At 39.0% G+C, this 24197-nt stretch overlaps 1 long non-coding RNA gene across 1 annotated transcript; it reads right to left on the bottom strand.

Annotated features, from left to right (window-relative positions):
• Positions 1 to 2710: 2710 nt before the first annotated feature.
• Positions 2711 to 22942, bottom strand: LOC109217932. Its single transcript, XR_002066704.1, has 3 exons — positions 22014 to 22942; positions 20573 to 20700; positions 2711 to 2951 (listed from the first exon to the last, which is right to left on the bottom strand). It is a non-coding gene; the product is annotated as an uncharacterized LOC109217932 (long non-coding RNA).
• Between the last annotated feature and the right edge of the window lie 1255 nt (positions 22943 to 24197).

The raw sequence follows: 24197 nt of genomic DNA, 5'->3' as shown, positions 1-24197 counted from the left end.
GATTGCGCATTTACATTGGGACTACGGATGTGGGATTCCGGTAGCTCCCCCCTTGTTTGTTTACTTTGGGACTACGGGTTCGATTCCCAGTAGATCCCCCTGCACTTTTACTTTGGGACTGCGGGTTAGATTCCCGATAGATCCCCCTGCACATTGATAGTTGGACTACGGGACGGTATCCCGGGAGATCCTTCGGATATACACATATGATGGACTACGGGACGGTATCCCGGGAGATCCACTGGACAGTTGAGAAAAGGACTACAGGACGGTATCCTGGGAGATCCTCATTGTTACCATTGGTGTTGAGCTGTACTTATTCTGTGGTTGTTCCGTTCTTGTGTATTTGCTATTGCCTTGCTTAATCTGTCTTATATCACTGCTGTATTTATTATTTCTGTCAGATTATCATACTGTTAATTATTGTTATTACTATATTTTGTCTCAGTATGGCCCTGACCTTCCTCGTCACTACCCAACCGAGGTTAGGCTTGGCACTTACTGAGTACCGCTGTGGTGTACTCATGCCCTTCCTGCGCATGTTTTTCATGTGCAGATCATCCAGGTACCTCTACTCAGGCGCACTATCAGTGAGGCAGGAGGACTACGGAGACTTCGAGGTAGATCTGCTGCGTCCGCAGACCGACGAGTCTCCCTCTTATTCTATCTTTAGTACTTAGTTTTTCCTTCTTTCGGTTGTTAGAAATTCTGGAGTTTGGAACCTTTACTATACACTTCTGTAGCCTGTGTTGCCCGTGAGTTTCCGGGTTTTGGGAATTGTTTTAGACTTGTGATATTGAGTTGTACTTGCCAAGCGGCATTCAGTACAGTTTCCTTTAGATATTTGATTTGATTTTCTCTATTTTTCCGCAATTATTATATTTCCGCAAATGTTAGGCTTACCTGGTCATGGGGACCAGGTGCCGTCATGACATGTTCACGGTTGGTGAACTAGGGTCGTGACAAGTTGGTATCAGAGCTCTAGGTTCATAGGAGTCACGGAACACAGGCCGGTTTATTAGAGTCTCGCTGATCGGTACGGAGACGTCTGTACTTATCTACGAGAGGCTATGTAACTGTTTAGGAAAAATCTTCACTTCATTTGAATTCCTTGTCGTGCGATATTTTTGACATCAAATCTAAACTTCTGTCTTCTATTCTCTCACAGATGGTGAGGACACGCGCTACTCGAGATGATCAGGCACCCGCGCCCCCTGCTGCCGCCGCCAGAGGCCGGGGCCGGGGTAGAGGTCGAGGACGCGCACGTGGTGCAGCTAGAGCACCTGCGCGAGCTGCCGCCGAGGTACCACCAGCAGATCCAGCCGGAGCCCAGGCACCTGGCACACCTACTACTGCCACTACTACTCCAGCGCTCCAGGAGACTTTGGCTCAGTTCATGAGCATGTACACCACCTTGGCTCAGGCAGGGTTGCTTCCCCTTGCTGCAGCCACATCCCAGGCCGGGGGAGGAGCACAGACTCCTGCCGTCCGCACTCCTGAGCAGCGAGTGCAGGTTGAGCAGGCTCCCGAGATTATTCCGGCACCGCCTGCAGCACCAGTTCAGCCCGAGGATGGGTCAGCTGCTTCAGAGGACGAGCAGCGCAGACTTGAGAGGTTCAAGAAGTATGATCCCCCAGTGTTCAGTGGATTAGCATCAGACGATGCCTTGGGATTTCTAGAGGAGTGTCATCGTATTCTTCGCACTATGGGCATAGTGGAGTCCAGCGGGGTTTCTTTCACTGCTTTTCAGCTTCGGGGAGCTGCCTATGATTGGTGGCGCACTTATGAGATAGACAGTCCAGTCGAGGCTGCTTCACTGACTTGGACCCAGTTCTCGGATATGTTTATGAGAGAGTTTGTTCCCCAGAGTCTCAGGGATGCATGGCGCGCAGAGTTTGAGCATTTGCGCCAGGGTGCTATGACCGTTTCGGAGTATGCTATCCGTTATACCAGGTTGGCCAGGCATGCACCGGCTTTGGTTGCTACAGTTCGGGAGAGAGTTCGCAGGTTCATTGAGGGTCTTATTCCACCCATCAGATCTAGCATGGCTCGAGAGTTGGAGATGGACATTCCTTATCAGCAGGTAGTGAGCATTGCTAGGAGGATTGAGGGTATGCTCGCCAGGGAGCAAGGAGAGAGGGAGGCCAAGAGGTCTCGAGAGTCGGGTCACTACTCTGGTGCCCGTACCTCATCAGCAGGTCGTTATGGCAGAGGTTATTCGGGTCGCCCTGTACATTCAGCTCTTCCAGCAGCCGGCAGTACTCCAGCTCCACCTCCACCTCAGGAGCCTTATTATGCACCTTCAGTTTCTAGCGCGCCTCCTGCGCGGGGTGCTTCCAGAGGGCAGCCCAGCAGGCCTAGTCCCAGCCAGTCACAGCCACCGCAACCTCCCAGAGCTTGTTTTGAGTGTGGTGATACACGCCACAGGTTCCGCAATTAATATATTTCTGCAAATGTTAGGCTTACCTGGGCATGGGGACCAGGTGCCGTCATGACATGTTCACGGTTGGTGAACTAGGGTCGTGACATCATCATACCGATCCGCAAGACTCTACTAGACATTTGCTCATGACTTGTAGAACCTAGGAACCTAGATCTCCGATACCAATCTGTCACGACCCAACATCCCTAGTCGTGATGGAACCTAACCCCAACCGGCTAGGTAATCCAACTACTAACTAATTCAAATTCAACATTGCCAATAAGCCAGTTAAACAAAATAAATTATCTGGATCTAGTACACCTCCCAAGGTCTGGTAGTACAAATCATGAGCTTCTAAGAATAGAATTTACAAAGCTTATATGAAGAAAATACATCCTCTGTTTGAAAAGTACATAAATAGAATTTTGCAATCTAAGGCTAGCATGAACAAGAGGCAGCTACAGCAGGAACGTAGGTACGCCTCCAAATCCAGCAACCATCGAATGCAGTAACATCGGCATCCGGGATCCTGCACGCAATGTGCAGGAAGTTCAGAATGAGTACATCCAACCCCATGTGCACAAAAGTAACAAACCTAACCTTAGGTTGAAAGCAGTGACGAGCTGGAACATAGGTTGAGTCCGACACCAATAACCAATAGCAGTTCATAGTATTGTAAAGCAAGTACGTAAAGAAGCAGCTCAAAGATAAAATGCTCAATCTTTTCATATTTTTCCAAAAATAGCCCGCCCTTCAAGAATATCAGTGAAAAAACCCAAGTTCTTTACCGAAAACGTCATGAAATATAAGATAGTTTGAAAACTATAATTTTCCTGAAAATCCTTTTCACAAATAATAAGATGTTTCATTTTCTTTCCAGATAAAAAGTGTGAAATACCTATCTATGCCACATGTCAATGTGTGTAAAAGTCATGCATGACATGATACCGTATACCATGAGGAAAAAAATGTATCTCTATGCCTGCATGTCATGTGTGCATGCTAATGCCATGTATCTCAGAGATGAATCATGTACTCACACTCTTAGAGTACTCAATCTCACTATCTCACACTTTTCACTCATCATGCTCAACCACTCGGTATTGTATATGGCCCATACGGCCCAGGGAAGATCCATCCCGGAATATATATATATATATATATATATATCACTCACTATAAGTCACCCAATACAGAGGAAATAGGCCAATCCAGCCTCATGGAGAAGATCCATCTCCATACCAAGGGAAGATCCATCCCTGAATATAATCAACTGCACTCACTGGGGGTGTGCAGACTCCGGAGGGGCTCCTTCAGCCCAAACCCTATAACAAGCCAATCATGGCATAAATAAATTAGGCCCTCGGCCTTACTTAATAATCAATAAAACTTGTTGTGCCGTGCAGCCCGATCCCATAACTGTCACTCATAATTAGGCTCTCGACCTCACTCAGTCATCCATCTCTCCAGTCTCACCCCACGGGCTCACAATGTCATGAAAATTGACCCGAAACAATGATATGATGTATCAATAAGTAATAACTGAGACTCAGATATGATATGAATGCATGAATGTGACTGAGTACGAAATATCAATGAATTCAATGAGATGACAGCAAGAAACGACCACTAAGAGTCCCACCAATATCAGCATAAAGCCTAAACATGATATCTAGCATGATGTACAACTCATTTATTTTATCACACGGTGAAAACACAGATATCAATAAAATAGGGCCACTATATAGTGCCCTGGAAACAACAGACTCACAACTCATAGGGTGCAAGCCCACACGCCCGTCACCTAGCATGTGTGTCACCCCAACACCAATCATATAACACATGATTGGGGGTTTCATACCCTCAGCACGAAGCTTAGAAGAGTTACTTATCTTAAACAAGCCGACTCTGACACCGAGCAAGCAAAGCGATGCATCAAGGATGCCATCACGTGCGTTCTGACCTTCGAATGGCTCGAAACTAATCAAAAACAAATCAAATACATCAAACAATGCTAAAAGAACCAATCCCAATGGAAAAAGGTCGAATCTTTAATCAAAAGCCCAAAATCGGCCAAAAAGCCCAACCAGGGCCCGCACCTCGAAACCCAACAAAACTCATAAAATCCGTCAACCCATTCAATTACAATTCAACCATACTAGTTTCACTCAAATCCAACTCCGAGTCGATGTTCAAAACTCAAAAATTCATATTATGAAACTTTAGGCCAAAACCGCCAATTTCATCTTTAAAATTCATCAACCAAGAGCTAAAATCAAAGATAGATTCATGAAATATAACAAAACCGAGTAGAGGACACTTACCCCAATTCATATGCTTAAAATTGCCTCGAAAATTTCCCAATTCCGAGCTCCCCAACTCAAAATATGTTAAATGAACAAAGCCCTCGTTTTAACATTGTTATGCCTCGTTTCTTGTGCCAAAAGATCTCGAAACTCACTTTTGATCCTCTAATGGATTCCTTGTGAAATTATAGTTATGTTAGGCTCTTGAATCAATCTATTTGATCTCATATTGAAGTAGATATGTTTGTTTCAATATTTGAAAATACTGCAGATTTTTAAATATACGGTTAGTGGCAATTCCGTAATTAATCTGAAAACTTTGACAACCCAATTCTTAGTAAAATGACCATATAATTCTCATACAATGTCCAAATTTGACGGTTCATTTTTTCTATGGCTCCTTAATTACGATACGGATCTAATCCTTTAATCAAAAAATAAATCGGAGCTCATTTGTTCAATGTGGAACCATTTATGCTTGAAGGAACGACGAAACATAAGAAAAATGAGCGCAACACATCCCAAACCTATCCGAAACTCTCCTAAGCCCCTCGGGACCCCGTCGATACATACCAATAAGTTCCATATCATAATACAGACCTACTCGTGGCCTCAAAACACACATAACAATATCCAATCGACGAAACGCACCTCAAATCAAACTTAATGAACTTTCGAACTTTAGACTTCCAAAAACTCACGCCGAAACATATCAAATCAACTCGGAATGAACTTAAATATTGCACTCAAGTCCTAATACATTATACGGAGCTACTCGTGCCCCCAAACAACCAAGCGATGTGCAAATGCTCAAAATGATCGGTCGGGTCATTACTTGTATAAAGTGTGCAAAAAGTGAGTAGTATTTTAATTAATTTCAGATAATTCTTAATTATGTGGATAATGGGTCAATTATTGATTTTAGTGAAAGATTAACGAATTAATCAAGGCTTTTGGATAAGTCTTAACGTGGCATCCAAATAGTGACTCTGAAGTCCATATTATAAGGTGGCACATTAAGAGGGATAGGTGGCTTAGTCATCTTATCAAAGTCGGGCCCACACCTCCAAGACTTAAAAACTTCTCTCATTCAAATGTGGAGATCTTTACATCTAAGTAATGGGTGAAGCTTCAGCAAAAAAAGTTCATACGAGATTATTATGTAATAGCAGTGTGAGGTACAATTCTAAAAGAGCACGCTACAATCTTTCTCAAGAATAACATACGGATTTTTTTCCCTACTTCAACCCACCGTTACATGTTGTCGCAATTGACGTGTGTTGGAGGGATGGTCAATAGAATTGGCTCAAGTATGTTAAGGATATCCCTTCTTTCCTTTTTGGCATGATCCATATGATACAAATGAAACGAGCAAATGCACAACTTCCATAAATGACTCTATTCATAGAAATACTAGAGGTTCCTACGTTCTTGATTCCCCATGTGTCCTATTATTCTATCATCTGTTCATTGATCTCAGAAAAATACGTAAGTTGATAAAGTTTATTTCATGATATTAATCAAAGGTATAATGGTCTTACGACGTTCCAAGAGATTTAATTGACGTACTTCTCATGCATTGCATTCATTTATACATGTACATTGAGCCATGACTAGATAGCGTTATATACGTGTATGTATGTATGTATATATATATGTGTGTGTGTGTGTATATATATATATATATATATATATATATATATATATATATATATATATATATTGTGTGTGTGTTTGTATGGGATATGGGAAAAGGTCACAGTGTTATATATACACCACCACCTGATCAGCTGGTATACGTTGATGATTTTGCCTACAGTGGCCGAGATGATTTGATTGGATGCCCTCAAAGGCTTGATGATCTTATGAATGCATATACCTATGCATGGTATGAGATTTATACGCATATACATGACATTATAAATATTAAATGATTCACAGAGCTATTTATACTTACATGTTGTGTCTTTTAGTCCATGTTCCTCTTATGTATATTATTTATTGATTTTCATTCCGTACATACTCGGTACATTATTTGTACTGACGTCCCTTTTGCTTGGTGACGTTGCGTTTTATGCCCTCGGGTCCTGATAGACAGGTCGAGAGTCCTCTAAGTAGGCTATCAGCTCAGCAGAAGATGTTGGTGTGCTCCATTTGCTCCGGAGTTGCTTATTCAGTCAGTATGATTTGGACGTGTATTGATTAGTATGGCGGGGCCCTGTCCCGGCCTTTATGGTATTGATCTACTCTTTGAGGCTTGTAGACATATGTCATGTATATGAAAGATTGTATGGCCTTGTCGGCCTATGTTTAGCGTATGAGTTATCATTTTGGCCTTATAGGCCTGTATGTCATATGTAAAAGTTTGTATTGCATGTTGGGTCGCCCTATGTCGGGTCCTAGTTATCTCAAAGCCGCCTTTGCGTTTCATTTACCTATGATAGTATGATACAAAAGATACGTTACATTGGTACTCAGTTGAGTAAGGTACCGGGTGCCCTTCGCGGCCCATCGGTTAGGGTCATGACATATAAAGTGTTTGGATAGCAGAAAAAGGGCCTCCTAGCCTTGAGAATGTCAAACATAGTATCTTTTCCCGATCACTGCATTAATGAACATGTATGTCTTCTTGGTGTGTCACGGTCAAAATACACTTTCCATCCATTAATGTCAAACTTTTCACAGAACTTCAAATGATTCAATATCCCTGAATATGATCTTCACAATGATTTTGAAGGTAAAGATCCTTAACCACCACGGGTATGACTATTATAGTTCCACTTGAATTTTACTCGGGCTTAATTCCAAGGTATTTTAACTCTTTTTTCATCCTCAAAAGTGTCTTTTTCTAACTTATCCAATTAAAGACTAAATTAGTTTTCTAAGATTTGGCCAAAGATTTCGCATGCATGTCATGTCACTAGAAGTAGCGGGAAAAGAATTAAGAACAGAATGACACAAAAAGACAAACTGTATTTCATTGAGTAAAGGATGGAAGGGTTTGACAACATCACAAACAACCTAAAATATGAGTTACAACCCTAAAATAACCTGGATAATAAAAATAACAATAGAAAAAACAGACAAGACTCACACAAACAAAATAAAGGGATAGAAGGGTTTGACTCGATGAAACAAGTAAAATCTAGATCACAACCCTGAAATAACACAGATAATAGAAAAAACATCAAAACATGCAACCAATAGTCCTTCCTAGTGAGGAGGGAATGACTTTTCAATTGCTAAGATTGACATTTAGCCACAGATTTGCTAATCAGAGTCACCGGGGCCTTCTCCAATTTCAATCTCATTAACTTCAGTCAGCAAGTTCACGAGAGGGCTCTCATACTCCATGTCACCACGTATCATCCCCACAAAGTGTGCATCATCATGTGCAGGTAAGGATTCTGCGCAATATTTTGGGTGTCATTTTCTTGGATCACAATCAGTTTTTCCTGGATCATCCTTTCTATTTCTCTTTTCAAATCCCGATAACTTTCAACATTGTGCCCCTGGGCATTGGAATGGTATTCACACCTTTTAGAAGGATCAAAAGTGCTTGCACGTGGGTCCACAAAATTTGGAGAAATAGGTGCAACATAACGCTTTAATTTCTCAAACAAGCTTATATAAGACTCTCTTATTAGTGTAAAATTACCTTTCAACCTTTGTTCCCCTCTATACCCCCGGCTTGGATGTGGGTTATAGGGAACTTGAAAATTTTGTGGAGGCTGGTGGAGATTTTGTGGTGCGGGTGCCCGGCTTCTGGGGTGTCTTGGTGGCTGGACAACATACTGAGGTAGAGCAACATAGTATTGTGGATTCTGAGGTGGATAGTAGTGCTTAGGGGAATCATCAGAAACCAGACGAGGCTGGTCATACCTTCGAGATGTTCTCCTAGGACCTCTTCTCGGCCATGATATCATCATAGTTTCTTCATCCTTCTCATTCATGTCACTAAAATTAATAGATCAATCTGGACATCTTGAGTTGCGGCTTTGAGAACTGTTTGACTTACAATTCTTCTTGTCTTAAGGCCATTCTCAACCATTTACCCAATTGATTGCTTCCGAGAAGGATTTGCTAGCTGCAGACATCATGTTATGAAAATAATCTGGCACTTGAGCCTGAAGGAAGACAGTGATCAACTCGTGGTCATCCAGGGGTGGCTTAATTCTAGCTCCTTGCTCTCTCCATTTAATGGCATATTCCCTAAAACTTTCAGTTGGTTTCTTCTTCAGGTTTGAAAGGGAATTGCGGGCTGCGGCGATGTTGATGTTGTATTGGAGTTGTTTGACAAAGGCCTGAGCCATGTCATCCCAGACATACCAGCGAGATATGTCTTGATCCTTAAACCATTCGGAGGCTACTCCCATAAGGCTTTCCCCAAAATAAGCCATCAGTAATTCTTCCTTTCCTCTCGCACCTCTTCCATGATTGCAATACCTTTTCAGATGGGCTATGGGGTCTCCATGTCCATCATACTTTTCAAATTTTGGGGTCTTGAAATGTTACACCCCATATTTTCGTATGTGAGAGTATTTTTAAGTCAATTGATATAAGCTCATAAATGAGATCGTCTTCGAAAGTACATAAAGTAATTTAATCATGCTACCTTGGAGGTTACAAATATTTAAGATCACGAATAACAAGTACCAAGATGGTTGGAAAGCTTAGCAGCTAAACCAATTGAAGAAAATAAGTTTTGTCGAACGCCAACAAGTACTTTGGGGTGAGACTAGGCTTCTCTATACGATAAGGAGTTTATGCTATGAGTTAGTTTAGTCATATGATAGCCGTGTGCTACGTTTTTAAGTCAAGCAAGTTGTGGAACAAAAGTTGGCAAAGGTCATCACAAGTTACATTCATAAATGTGCTGAAAATTAGGTCAAATGTAGTGGCACTTTTCTCCCAATATACATAGAATTACGAGATGAAACACATATAAAATTGAATATGTACAAGTCTAGTTTCTAACGCATTATACCGTTTGTCGATACGACATCGGAATAGAGAGATATTTGTAGTTTTGCGAGACTGCGCAGACTACATAGGTGACAAGTAGGTGTGTCACTAAAGCTTTTTGAACAATACGTTTTGTGTGTTATATGAGGTCTTTTTGGGACATATTATATACCAAATTTAATGTCTTGGAATTTAGTTTCCAACGCTCTTAACCGTTCATTCATACGACATTCGGATAAAAAGATATAAGCGTCGGAAGATGGGTCAATGCTAAGGCGCCAAGCTAGCACCTCTTTGACTTTTCAAAAGTTGATATATATATATATATATATATATATATATATATATATAGGTTATAACTCATCGTTCTTTTCATTTTTCATAGAAAACGACCAGAGAGCCCCCATAAGTTCTCCCTTAAGCTCTCTTCTAGGGTTTCAAAGAATATTAACATCCCGAGTACGAAATCAAGAAGCGATAACATTAGAACAATCCCTACGGCGTAAGTATCGCTATACCACCTCTCTTTTCCTTTGTAGTTTGAGTTTTGGAAAGTACTTCATAGTTAAGAAAACACATACTTTCTGTATTTGAAAGCTTTAAAACTTCAAGAAAGGTTAATAAATTTGTTTCCTAATAGTTAGAACTCACGGGACGGTGATCGGAAGCCATATTGGGTGTTTGACACTACTATAGTTGTTGTTTTGGGTATGAAGTGATTGGGGTGTGTTGGGCTGTTGTAAGTTAAAAATAACATGGATTTCGATTTGAATACATTGAATAATTTAAATGGATGGACTAAACGTGAACTAGTGAATAGAGTTGCTAATTGAGGATAATTGGAGTTGTCGATTGTTTCCTTGTTATCAATATATGGTATAAGGCAGGAATCATTGATGAATGGCTTCATTATCATGTTAATGATACTATTAAGTTAAAGTAAGAAGTCTATAAGGGGTAATATGGGGTATACGAATTACAATTGGAGCTTGCCGCTAATCGTGAAGTAGTTGTGACTTGTTGTTTTATGGTATCTTGTTATTGATAATTGTGTATTGGTGGATTTCTCTGGTCATTGTTGTTGGTATATGGTATTGGAGGAGGCTCTTGTTACAGGGGAGATGCTGCCCAAATTTACATAAACGAGCTACTAGTTTAAGTTGCGGACTTAGCCTTTACTCAACGTTGATTTTGAATCTCATTATGCTATGGTAGATTGAGTTGAGTTGTTTGAAGAACCGCTTGGAAGGTATTTAGGACTCAATAGAGTTAAGGTAAGTTACCGCTATCCATTCTTCCCTTTTGGCATGATCCATAAGATACAAACGAAACGCGCAAACGCGGAACTTTCACAAATGACTATATTCATAGAAGTACTAGGGGTGCATATATTCTTGATTCCCCATGTGTCCAATTAATATATCATCTATTCATGGGTCTCAGAAAGTACGTAAGTTCCCAATGTTTATCCAAAGGCATATTGATCTTATGATATTCTGAGAAATTTTACTGACTTACTTCATTATGCATTGCATTCTTTTATACATGTACATTGACCCATGACCAGATGGCGTTATATACGCATATATAATATGTATATGGGTATGGGGAAAGGTTATGGCGTTATATATGCATCACCACCTGATCAGCTGGTATACGTTGATGATTTAGCCCACAATGGCCGAGATGGTATGATGGGATGCCCTCAGAGGCTTGATGATGTTTTATACGCATATACCTATGCATGGTATGACATTTATACGCACATGCATGACATTATAAATTTTTCATGATTCACAGAGCTATTCAGAATTACAAGTTGAGTTCTTTACTCCATTTTTCTTTCATGTCTTTTATATACTAGTTTCATGCCTTACATACTCGGTACTTTAATTGTACTGACGTCCTTTTCGCTCGGGGACGCTGCGATTCATGCCCGCAAGTCCCGATAGATAGGTTGAGAGTCCTCCTAGTAGGCTATCAGCTCAGCAGAAGGTGTTGGTGCACTCCACTTGCTCCGGAGTTGCCTATTTGGTCGGTATAATTTAGACATGTATTGAATGGTATGGCGGGGCCTTGTCCCAACCTTTATGATGTTTATGTACTTTTAGAGGCTTGTAGACCGATGCCATGTATATGGATACTTGTACGGCCTTGTTGGCTTATGTTTTGAGTTTACAAATGATCATGTCGTCCTTATAGCCCCGTATGTCACATGTATAAGTTTTTATATTATGTTGTGTCATCTTATGTATAGTATTCCCTTATATTCTGGTTATCTCATGATAGCTCTTTTGGCCTATCTACCCATGATAGTACGATAAGAAAGATATGTTACGCTGGTACTCGGTTGAGTAAGGTACCGGGTGCCCGTCGTGGCCCTTCAGTTTGGGTCATGAAAAAAGTGGTATTAGAGCAGTTCAGTCCTAGGAAGTATACAAGCTGTGTCTAGTAGAGTCTTGTTTATGGGTATGTTGTGCACCACACTTATAAGCACGAGGCCACAGGGCGTTTAGGGTTGTTACTCTTTCTTCTTACTCTAGATCGTGTGGTAGAGCTCAATTGTAAGAATTCAAACTCCTAAATTCTATTTTATTTGTAATACAATGATACCTACATCCACAAAGACAGTTGGTAAGAGATTGAATGTGGCTGTAGAAGAGTTGAGACATGGGAACTCGACTTTGCATCATGCTTATAGTGAGTAAATGTGAGGTTTTCAACAGATCATCTGTGTACTAAGATGTATAAGCTTCTTGATAAGGAGCCTTAAGGCAAGAATATCTATCCACTCGCATGGTAAAAAGGAATAAGAGAATCGAAAGGTGGACACAAGTTTCAACAAGTAAAAGAAGCAAGGTGAAGAAGGGTACGAGGTACCCAGTTAGTGAAGATTATCAGTATTTATAATTCAAGCAGAGAAATATAAGCATTCAGAGTTACATTCAACAGTAACAGAGATATATTCAATTGGCCACACCTATCTCAGCTATGCCATATGGGAGCTAACAGACATAGTTAAAGATAAAGATGAGAGATCAGTATCTAGCTGGGGTTAGAGTAACCCAAAATGGATGATGGATTTTTAGCGTTAGCTGACATTTTCGAAACATATTAAAGCATGGTAGTAGTTCTCCTTATGAGACACCCAGAGGATGCACTCTAGAATAGTACAATTAGACGTGAATACTAGCATGTTCATAAAATTCATAAGATACGCACTGGAATCCTAGAAGGGATAAATATTTACCTTTGTATTACTCTCATCCCTAGTAAAAAAAGGAGAGAGAATGTTAGGCATCCCAAAGAGCCAGTGAGATGAAGCAAGGGGGCTAATAGTGAAAGAACGTTTTGTTGAAGTTTTAAGAATAAAATGAGACAGAAGTATTAGCTAGAGAATAAGAAGAGTAAATGAAGTATTATGAGTAAGATGTGATAAATGGGTGATACAAGTAAAGAAAAATATGACACGACAGAGTCTATAGTCAAGTGAAGGAAAAGACAAGAGGTGACATGCCTTGAGACAATAAAGAGTATGGACTAAAGGTCATATCCTCATTTCGAGAAATGAGTTGGTGACTCTAATGTGATTACCAGAAGGAAAAGTTAGACCCCTGGAGTAATAAAAATCAGTATGGGCTAGTGAAAAAGATACACCAAACATGAATTTTGGATCAGAAGATTTGATAATAGTCAACATCATGAGAATTTTAAAGATCACATTCCAACATTAATAGAATGGACAACAAAAGAATAACCACTAATGGTCATCGGGAAGATGTTTCCCTAAAGCGAACGTTGCGAGCAAAGTTAAGCTTAAGGGACCAAGTGTGCCAGTTACACTAGGTTTCACCCTCGTGCGTAAGAACTTCAATTATCCTTAGTACAGAAGGGTTACCGCAAGGCGAGTAAGATGTTAGTAAAGATGTGAATGACACCAAGGATAAAAAGGTAATTATGGAATAGTAAAGAAGAATGCAGTAAAAAGGCAAAAGGAACGAGATTGCATTATTCAAATCCTACAGATATGCTATGATTTCAGAATATTATCCAAGCATGAGTCGGGGAGAAGCAGTAAGGGTTCCGCACCCGATGATATTGATAAATAAGTGGGAATGAACACTTGATACATAAGGAGCCCATATGAGAGGTAAGTTAAGAAAAAGGACATAACCCAAGAGGGGTTACGTAGAATATAGATATGAGAATGGACCAACGAGTAGTTTGTAGTTGATTCAGAAAGAGCTTAGTTATGGCTAGACAGGAGGATACAGACAAATCATGCAGATTATGCAAGATAAGTGTAGTGAACCCCAACATAGTGAATTCAGTCTCGCAGATATGACATCGTAATCCTTGAGAAATATTCAACTAAGAGTTGGGGTAATTAAAGCTACCGTATAAGTGTTACGAAAATAAAAGAGAGTGCTACTGGGAAGACAATAAAAAAAATCAGTTTAGAAGCAACCCTACGAGCACAAGAGCTTGGAGGTAAGTAACTAAGGATAATTACAGGCGAGCAAGAACATCAAAAAAATTCTATCGGGTATACGATATAATAAGCTCGCAGCATTACATGAGTCAAAGGGTCTCCCTAAAGTACTGCAAAGAAAGACTAGCTTAGGAAATAAGGAAGAAGGATTCAACCTAAGTATAGTGACCTAAAGAAGAAATGATATTGTAAGAATTGTCTCACAACAACATTATATGCACTCCATAAGAAAGTGGCACCTGTCGTGACAGATGAACGGGAAGTAAAACCAAAAGTGATATTTGAGATCATATGAGTTATAGGAAATTCTAGTGTTCGTGGGCACTAAGATAAGCCAAGTATTCATGCAAAAAGTGGCAGAACAACCAAAAAAGTAATTATTTATGTTTAAAGGCAACTTAGAAGGCACGAAAGGAAATCTATGGTGCTAGCAAGTTAAAGGAAGATTGCGAATAGTTTGAATAAATATATGTAGATCCCAAGCTAAAGTATGGTAGAGCGACAAGGTTTTAGGTAGATAGGAGTAAGGATAAGAAAAGATGAATGAGAATGTGACATGAATAGGTAAGGCCTTGGGATTAAACTCATCAAAACAAGAGATATGATGGTTTGCGTAAGTTACAGAAAGCTCAGTATAGCCTGAATGAACTCAAAGAAGTTTAGAACTAGGACCATTTAGAAGAGATGGAATGCTGCCCTGGCAGTAAAGTAAGGGTGTAATTGTAATAAACGATAAGAGGATGATGTCTAGGCCTTCGATTGAGTAATCATTCAAAGATAAGAGATTTCATGAACTGCACGGGATTAGAATACCCCCCCCATAAGATGAATCACGTTAGGATGCTATGAAATACGATTTTTGAAGTATAGCATCGTCCCTAGGTGGATCAGGAAAATCACTTCAAATGTTCCTCGTTGCGACGTGAGCCCTAGTGACAATGTATTACGTAAGAGGTTTCAAGTTATCAGTGGTAAATTATATGTCAACATTAAGGTGAATCAACAATAGATGGATAAAATTTCCAAAGTGTGAGAGGAGATTAAGATGTCATTCTTTAGATGAACAGTAATAAGGAAGCACTAAAGGACTTAGATTTATACATATACGATAAGCAGCGAGAGAGTACCCTAGAGTTGGGTAGCAGACCTCGGTAATAATAAACTAATGTAAGAGTTATGGTATAGTATGACCTGCCTTGTTGTAGTAAATCCATAAGCATAAATAATTGAGGCTATGAAACAAGATATATCAATAGTCATAAGTTCGACAAAGTACCGAACGAAGAACTTTAGTACACCTATAGATGCCCAGAGGGACAGCTTGTCATAGTACTGTATATGTTCAATAAGTGAGGCCTATAGATTGGCTAAAAGATGAAAGAAAATGGAGATAAGAGTTGCATAGGCGCACTTACAAGGTCAGAGTCATACAGGCTGCATGATAGAAGGTAGCACGATATTTGAAGAATTCCATCCTCAAATCGTGGTGTGAGAAAGATCCTGAAGGGGGAATGCCCTGGACTTTAGATTTATTTACAGAACAGTTGTCCAGATAGCAAGGACAGTATTTAAGTATTCGTAAGATCTATAGGTTACGAGACCGATAGGTGCATCTGTCAACATTCGAGGACAAATGTTCCAAAGGGGGGAATGATGTTACACCCCATATTTTCGTACGTGAGAGTATTTGTAAGTCAATTGATATAAGCTCAGAAATGAGATCGTCTTCGAAAGTACATAAAATAATTTAATCATGTTACCTTGGAGGTTACAAATATTTAAGATGATGAATAACGAGTACCAAGAGGGTTGGAAAGCATATCAGTTAAACCAATTGAAGAAAATATGTTTTGTCGAACGTCGAGAAGTTTGGAATGTTATAACATGTAGTTTGGAGTGATACTAGGGTTCTTAATATGATAAGGAGTTTATTCTATATGTTATTTTAGTCGTATGATAGTTGTGTGCTACGTTTTGAAGTCGAGCAAGTTGTGGAACAAAAGTTGGCAAAGGCCATCACAAGTTACACTCACAAATGTGCTGAAATTACGTCAAATGTAGTGGCGCTTTTCACCCAATATACATGGAATTACGGGATGATCCACATATCAAATTGAATATGAACGAGTCTATTTTCTAACACATTATATCGTTTGTCGATGCGACGTCGGAGTAAAGAGATATTTATATTTTTACGAGACTGCGCAGACTTTATAGGTGACAAGTAGGTGTGTTACTAAAGCTTTTGAGAAATACATTTCGTGTGTTATATGAGGTCTTTTTGGGACATATTATATACCAAATAGAAGGTTGTGGAATTTAGTTCAACGCTCTTAACCGTTGATTCCTATGACATCCGGATAAAATGATATAAGCGTCGGAAGATGGGCCAATCCTTGGGTGCCAAGCCAGTACCTCTTTGACTTTTTAAAAGTTGATATATATATATATATATATAGGTTTTAACTCATCTTTCTCTTCATTTTTCATAGAAAACGACCAGAGAGCCCCCATAAGTTCTCCCTTAATCTCTATTCTAGGGTTTCAAAGAAGATTTACATCCTGGGTACGAAATCAAGAAGCGATAACATTAGAACGATCCCTACGACGTAAGTATCACTATGCCACCTCGCTTTTCCTTTGTAGTTTGAGTTTCGGAAAGTACTTCATATTTAGGAAAACACATACTTTCTGTATATAAGCTTTTAAATTTCAAGAAAGGTTAATAAATTTGTTTCCTAATAGTTAGAACTCACGGGACGGTGATCCGAAATCGTGAGTTTGAATTATTCGACTTGTAGTGGACTGTTTTGTGGGCTGTTTTGTGTTACTTTTGGGATGTCTATTTTGCAGCTGTTTAATGGAGTTTTTGAGGATAAATGGCGTGGATAATCACCACATAACGGCGAAATGGTGGATTAGTCGTTCTTTGTAACATTTTCGGGGTGTTTGACACTACTCTAGTTGTTGTTTTGGGTATGAAGTGATTGGGGTGTATTAGGTTGTTTTAAGCTAAATATAACTTGGATTTCGACTTAAATACATTGTAGGAGGTTATTACAATGTGTTCTTGCATGTTCTTAAGGTTATCTTGAAATTGATTAAGTTAAATGGATGGACTAGACGTGAACTAGTGAATAAAGTTGCTAATTGAGGATAATTGGAGTTGTGGATTGTTTTCCTTGTTATAAATATATGGTATAAGGATGTAACCATTGATGAATTGAGTCATTATCATGTTAATGATACTATTAAGTTGAATTAAGAAGTCTATAACGGGTAATATGGGGTATACGAATTACAATTGGAGCTTGCCGCTCGTCGTGAAGTAGTTGTGACTTGTTGTTTTACGGTATCTTGTTATTGATAATTATGTATTGATGGATTTCTATTGTCATTGTTGTCGTTATATGGTATTGGAGGAGGCTCTTGTTACGGGGGAGATGCTGCCCAAATTTACATAAACGAGCTACTAGTTTAAGTTACGGACTTAGCCTTTACTCAACACTGATTTTGAATCTCCTCATGCTATGGTAGATTTAGTTGAGTAGTTTGAGGAATTGCTTGAAAGGTATGAAGGACTCAATGGAGTTAAGGTATGTTAAGGCTATCCATTCTTCCCTTTTGGCATGATCCATATGATACAAACGAAATGCGCAAACGCGGAACTTTCATAAATGACTCTATTGATAAAAGTAATAGGGGTGCATATTCTTGATTCCCCATGTGTCCTATTATTATATCATCTGTTCATGGGTCTTAGAAAATACATAAGTTGGTAAAGTTTATCCGAAGATATATTCATCTTATGACATCCCAAGAAATCTTACTGACTTACTTCATTATGCATTGCATTCATTTATACATGTATATTGACCCATGACTAGATGGCATTATATACATATATATTATATGCATATGGGAATTGGGAAAGGTTGTGGAGCTATATACGCATCAGCACCTGATCAGCTGGTATACGTTGATGATTTAGCCCACAGTGGCCGAGATGATATGATGGGATGCCCTCAGAGGCTTGATGATGTTTTGTATGCATATACCTATGCATGGTATGACATTTATACACACATGCATGGCATTATAAATTTTTCATGATTCACAGGGCTATTCAGAATTACAGGTTGAGTTCTTTACTCTATGTTTTTTTCATGTCTTTTATATACTACTTTCATGCCTTACATACTACGGTACTTTATTTGTACTGACGTCCCTTTTGCCTGGGGACACTGCGTTTCATGCCCGCAGGTCCCGATAGACAGGTTGAGAGTCCTCCTAGTAGGCTATCAGCTTAGCGGAAGGTGTTGGTGCACTCCACTTGCTCCAGAGTTGCCTATTTGGACATGTATTGACTGGTATGGCGGGGCTCTGTCTCGACCTTTATGACGTTTATGTACTCTTAGAGGCTTATAGACAGATGTCAGGTATATGGATACTTGTACGGCCTTCTCGGCCTATGTTCTTGAGTTTACAAATGATCATGTCGTCCTTATAGGCCCGCATGTCCTATATATAAGTTTTTATATCATGTTGTGTCATCCTATGTCTAGTATTCCCTTATATTTCATTCTGGTTATCTCATGATGGCCCATTTGGCCCATCTACCCATGATAGTACGATAAGAAAGATTTGTTACGCTGGTACTCGGTTGAGTATGGTGTCGGGTGGCCCTCGTGGCCCTTCAGTTTGGGTCATGACATGAAGCCAATGGCAAACGAACATCAGGGAACATATATAGATCTTTGAAGGCAATACTCTTCTAACCTGCTAACCCTTGCATGTTTCTCAGTTATTGTTCTAAGAGTTTCATTTTTGGGCCATTTCTTCCTGTGCCATCTTTCGTGCAGGCTTCTTAATCTTTGTAGGAAGATCAAATAGGTATGTTGGTACTCAGGAGAGTGGTACTGTCCTTACTGGGTAGCAAATTGTGACTCGTGACTTTTCTTTTGTACCATTGTCGGCTTTGGGATTGTGAAGACGGGCATAGCAATAGTGGTTGTCTGATTGGTTGTCAATGGTACCTTTGGGAGCGTGCAACAGAAGTTCCAACTATAGTTGTATAGTTGGGATAAAGACTGAACCCAGGTGGATATGATTGATCAGACAATCATATCGGAGTGGTAGTAGTCGAGATGGATGTGAACTCTGGGAAACCATGAATAAAAAAGGGTGGTCCTTGGCCATTGGCCCATTGTTGACACATTACAGTCTTTTGCTGTTTCAATATTCTATTTTCCTCAACCACAGTAGACTCTTGTTGAACCCTCTGACCCTGAGCCCCTTGAGCACTCGTAACAGCTTCGATGTCAGTTGTCTTTTTTTTTCCTTGGATCTTGTGTTGTCAGCTTACCACAAACCGACCACCTCAAAATTTCTTTACCATTCAAAACAAAGAACACGTTAGAATGGCTCAGTCAATTATTATCAAGGTTTTTTTTAAATGGTCAATCGAACCTGATTGTGGGTTGCCTACATATCATGTGAAAGCATGAATCAGATCATGCGTAGTTCGGGAAGATCAAGAATAAAGTAAATAAACTAACTCTTTTTTTTGGATTTTGAATTATTTTTTTTAATTTTTGAATGAAAGACTTATAAAGATAAAGAAAATATTTTTTGGTTTCGATTTATTTTGGGAATTTCGAAAGAAAAACTTCTAAAGAAGAATGGAAATATTCTTGAAATTTTGTTTTGAATTTATGAAAGAAAGACTTCTAAAGAAAAAATATATATTTTTGAATCTCGAATTTTCTTTTCGACTTTCGAAAGAAAAACTTATGAAGAGGAACGAAAATATTTTTGGATTTTGAGAAAAACTTTAAAAAAAATGGATTTTTAAAAATTGGGGTCTCAAAAAAGACTTTTCTAAATAATGAAATAAAGGAAAATATTTTTGGATATTCTTTTACAAAAATTGTAGGCTCCGTATTCGATGAGGTTTGCCTACGTATCTCACATCCGGTGAAAATCAGACCTGTGTATTTCGCCCAGAAGCGGGGAATATTTTGAAATCTCAGTCTATTTTTCAAAAAGAAAAATTGGAATAAACTCTCTTATTTTCTCTCCTCTTGGTTTTTCTCATTTCTTTCTTTTATTCTAGAAGCCAGTCAACTTGTAAAACGGAATCAACAAAATGCACAGCTAGCACATAAGATGCATCATGATGGTCTTTTTAAATTCTGGGTACACTTGTCCTTGACGGACCCAAACTTGTGTTGAGTCTCCTAAGTCAAATGCACGTGATGCAAATAAACGTACCTACTAGGGATCTGACATGAGGCTATGTTATTCTAGGTTTAAAATCCTGGGGGGGGGGGTGGGGGGGGTTCGNTAGGTTTAAATCCTGGGGGGGGCGTTTTAGACCTGGCTTACCCAAACGGACAGCTCGAGCCGAGGTGGGGGCAATGTACCGGGAGTACGAAAGTCTACCTGGCCTAGTTGCTGATCCACCCTCGTTTCATTTGGTATGACCTCTAACACAAAAAGTGGGCCACGCGTACCTGTGCACCATAGTTTTAGAAGACTCAAAAGGGAGGCGTAAGAAGACAGTTTATACAGTTCAAATAATAGCAAAGCGGTAAATGAACAACAATTATCACATTAGGCCCACAATACAGTAATATCAATAATCAAGAAAACCAAGTATAGATCGTATTACAAGCTCGAATTCTGAACCCATAACCAGAGATTCTGGGTTTGATCCCCAGCAGAGTTGCCAGAGCTGTCACACCTCCTTTTTCCGAAGATTAAGGAATTTTTTTAATTAGAGTGACATTATTCGAAAAGGGATCAATTTTATTTAATTTTAAAGAGTCACCACTTGGAATGGAGTTTTTTAGGTGTTCCAAGTCACCAATTTTTAAATTCCTAATCGAGGAAAGTTTTGACTCCGAATTATGGTACGCTAACACAGAAGACCGGGTAAGGAATTCTGTTAACCCAAGAGAAGGTGTGAGGCACTCCCGAGTTCCGTGGTTTTAGTACGATCATTTTAATCATACTTGGCTTAATTAATTTGTTTAATTACGTATTTTTAGAACCTATGTGTATTTAACCTTTTACCGCTTTTAATTTGGCACTTATGGATGTATTTTCGAAACAGATCACATATGTGTAAATTCGTTTTATTTAGTGCGCTAAAAATCATGTCACGCATACGTGTACACAACTAATAACACTTATTATTATTAAGATTGTTTTGCCCAAAGTTGCGCGAACGCATACTTTGATTTTAATTTTGAAACTCGTAATTTATGTCACGCGAAAATATACATAATCACAATAATTTGATTAATTAAAAGCGTGCCTAAAGCATACTACCGTGTTCATGAGTTATTTTATTAAACTACTTTGAGATTATTGTAATGTTATGAATTATGGAATTGTTTGTTGTAAAATAAAAGGTGTTGTAAAGGTGGGCTAGCTTGTAACTTTGGAGAAGAAAGGGCCAGTATGTTATTTACCTTTGGGCTATTTGTTTAGAGGAGAAAAACAAGATCATCACAAATGCTAATTTTTATGAAGCGGGCTTGACATAATTTCAGCATATTAGGGCCCAGAATTATCCAAAAAGGTCCAAACCAATCCTTATTGTGAAGAACTAATTCTAGTAGTCCACTAAACACTCTAAAATATTCCACTGATTTGCCGATTTAAATCATCTAACAATTTAAAGTATTTATTCAAGAATAGAGATTACACACATCACAAAATAGATAAACCAATTCAAATAAAGGAAAATCACAAATCAGTCAAAAGGTTCACCAAGCTATTGTAACAAAGTGAAATAACAATGGAAAATTGAGAAGCACACCTTTTATTGATGAACAAAGTCAAAAATTTGCAAATCAATCGGACTAAACAGAGAAAAGACCGTCAGGCTGAAAACTGAAGCTACAAATTAGAACCTTGACATAAAAGCCTCGCCGGATCTTTGACGAAATTTGGTCACTCGGCTGTTTTTGGCCGGAATGGATAGGTGTTTTACAGCTGATTTCAAGACTCTTTAGCGTCAGTTCTGGTTGGTTTTTGTGATGTTTATGAAGTATTTTGGAACAGATTTGAGCTGGAGTATTCGGCTGGGATTTTGGTGGTCTTATAGAGGTGTTTCCGGGTGGTTTATGAACTGTTTTTGAAGCTGATTTTGGGACTGTTTGGTGCTATTTTTCAGCTGAGTTTTGCCTGGGTTTGAGAGCTATTTTTTTTTTTTTTTTTTTTTTTTTTTTTTTTTTTTTTTTTTTTTTTTTTTTTTTTTTTTTTTTTTTTTTTTTTTTTTTTTTTTTTTGCTTTTTTAGCAGCTTTTCAGCTGCATTTTGAGGTAAAAATATTTGGTCTTTTGGAGCTCTTACATGGCTAGAAGTAGAAGAAAGAAGATGGTCTTTGGGGTGATGTTTTATTGGCTTTATGCCAAAGTTTTCATGGTTAGCTTTAGAGCTCTTTAATTGAGGTTTGAAGAAAAAGGTGCAGCTGCGTTTTTCCTTCGCGGCTCACATCCAAAATTTTGTGCTCTCGTCCCTTTCCTCTCTGTTTTCTGTTTGTTTTTCCCTATTCCCAGATCTATTATTTCCCTTCCCCCTTTCGTGTGTGTATTCGTGAGTGTGTGTCCTGTAGGTGTTATGTGCGTGACGTCTTATACGATCTGTGTAGAGTGGTTTTATTTTAAATTTTCGATCTGTGTATGTATTAGATGGTGTGAAGTGGGTGAATTGGAGGACAATAAATGTTTCCTCACAGCTAACGCGCGCTTCGCCAGTTCATTTGCCAAAATCTTTCAACATAAGAACAACACAAAAACTAAAAGAAATAAAACCAAAAAATGATGTATTCTAAAAGATTATTATATGCAAAAAACGTGATATTCTCTTTCTCTTTTGTAGATTCTTTTTTTTTTTCAAGTAAAATTAATATTCCAAAAGTGTGACTATTTATTTATAGTTTTCAATTTTATTAAATGAACCTACGAAAAAGTTAAATAAAGTCTAAAATATCAAGATTAAAATTGACGAATATTAAACACTAAAAAAGTGATAAATTTTTTAAGTATGGTAAAAAATTAGGTGCTCACAGTGGCATGGGCCAGTATTAGTATGGATTTCATTGAGTTATTGCCTAAATCTAAGGGCAAATCAGTATTTTGGGTGGTAGTGGATAGGCTCACAAAGTATAACCATTTCATAGCATTGTGACACCCCTATTCAACTGGTGACATAGCTAAGTTGTTTGTGGAAATATTTTCAGATTACATGGTATGCCTGCAGAGATAATCAGTGAAAGGGACCTTATATTTACAAGTAAAATTTGGAGGGAAGTGTTTGCAATATAGGGAGTGACATTGAACACATCCACTGCCTACCATCCACAATTCGATGGTTAGACAGAGGTGGTCAATCGATGCCTCGAAACTTATCTGAGGTGTTATAGTTCTGATTCACCGACTGATTGGGCATAGTATCTACTTTTTGCTGAATGATGGTATAATACTATCTTTTACTCCTCTATTCATACTACCCCTTATGAGGCTTATATGGGCAGCCTCCCCCTTTGCACCTTCCTTACATGGCTGGAGATTCTGAGCTGGAAAAGGTAGATAGGAGCTTGATTACTAGGGAATTCCAGTTCCAGTTGCTTAAGTATCATTTAGACCAAGCACAACAACGAATGACAGACCAGGCTAATAAGCACAGGACTGACAGGCAGTTTTAAGTGGGATACTGGGTTTATATCAAGATTCAACCGTACAGATAGCTTACCATGTCTCAACATCACTTAAAAAACTTTCTGCCTGTCGCGCCCCTTTTTCTCGCGAAATCGGGTTTCGACACGTGACAACTCTTTTAAAGGAAGGCTTCTAAAAGAGAGAGTCGACACCTAACGGATTAAGGTGCGTGAGGGAACCTATTTGTAGATAACTCTATTTGACTAGTTTGCATCACCAAAGATCGGGTAAGGGCTCGAAATTACCTCGACGAGAAGGTGTTAGGCACTCCTCGAGGTCCAC

This window comes from Nicotiana attenuata, unplaced genomic scaffold (genome assembly GCF_001879085.1).
Source record: "Nicotiana attenuata strain UT unplaced genomic scaffold, NIATTr2, whole genome shotgun sequence".
Classification (NCBI taxonomy): domain Eukaryota; kingdom Viridiplantae; phylum Streptophyta; class Magnoliopsida; order Solanales; family Solanaceae; genus Nicotiana; species Nicotiana attenuata.
This window is presented reverse-complemented; position numbering and strand designations above follow the sequence as displayed.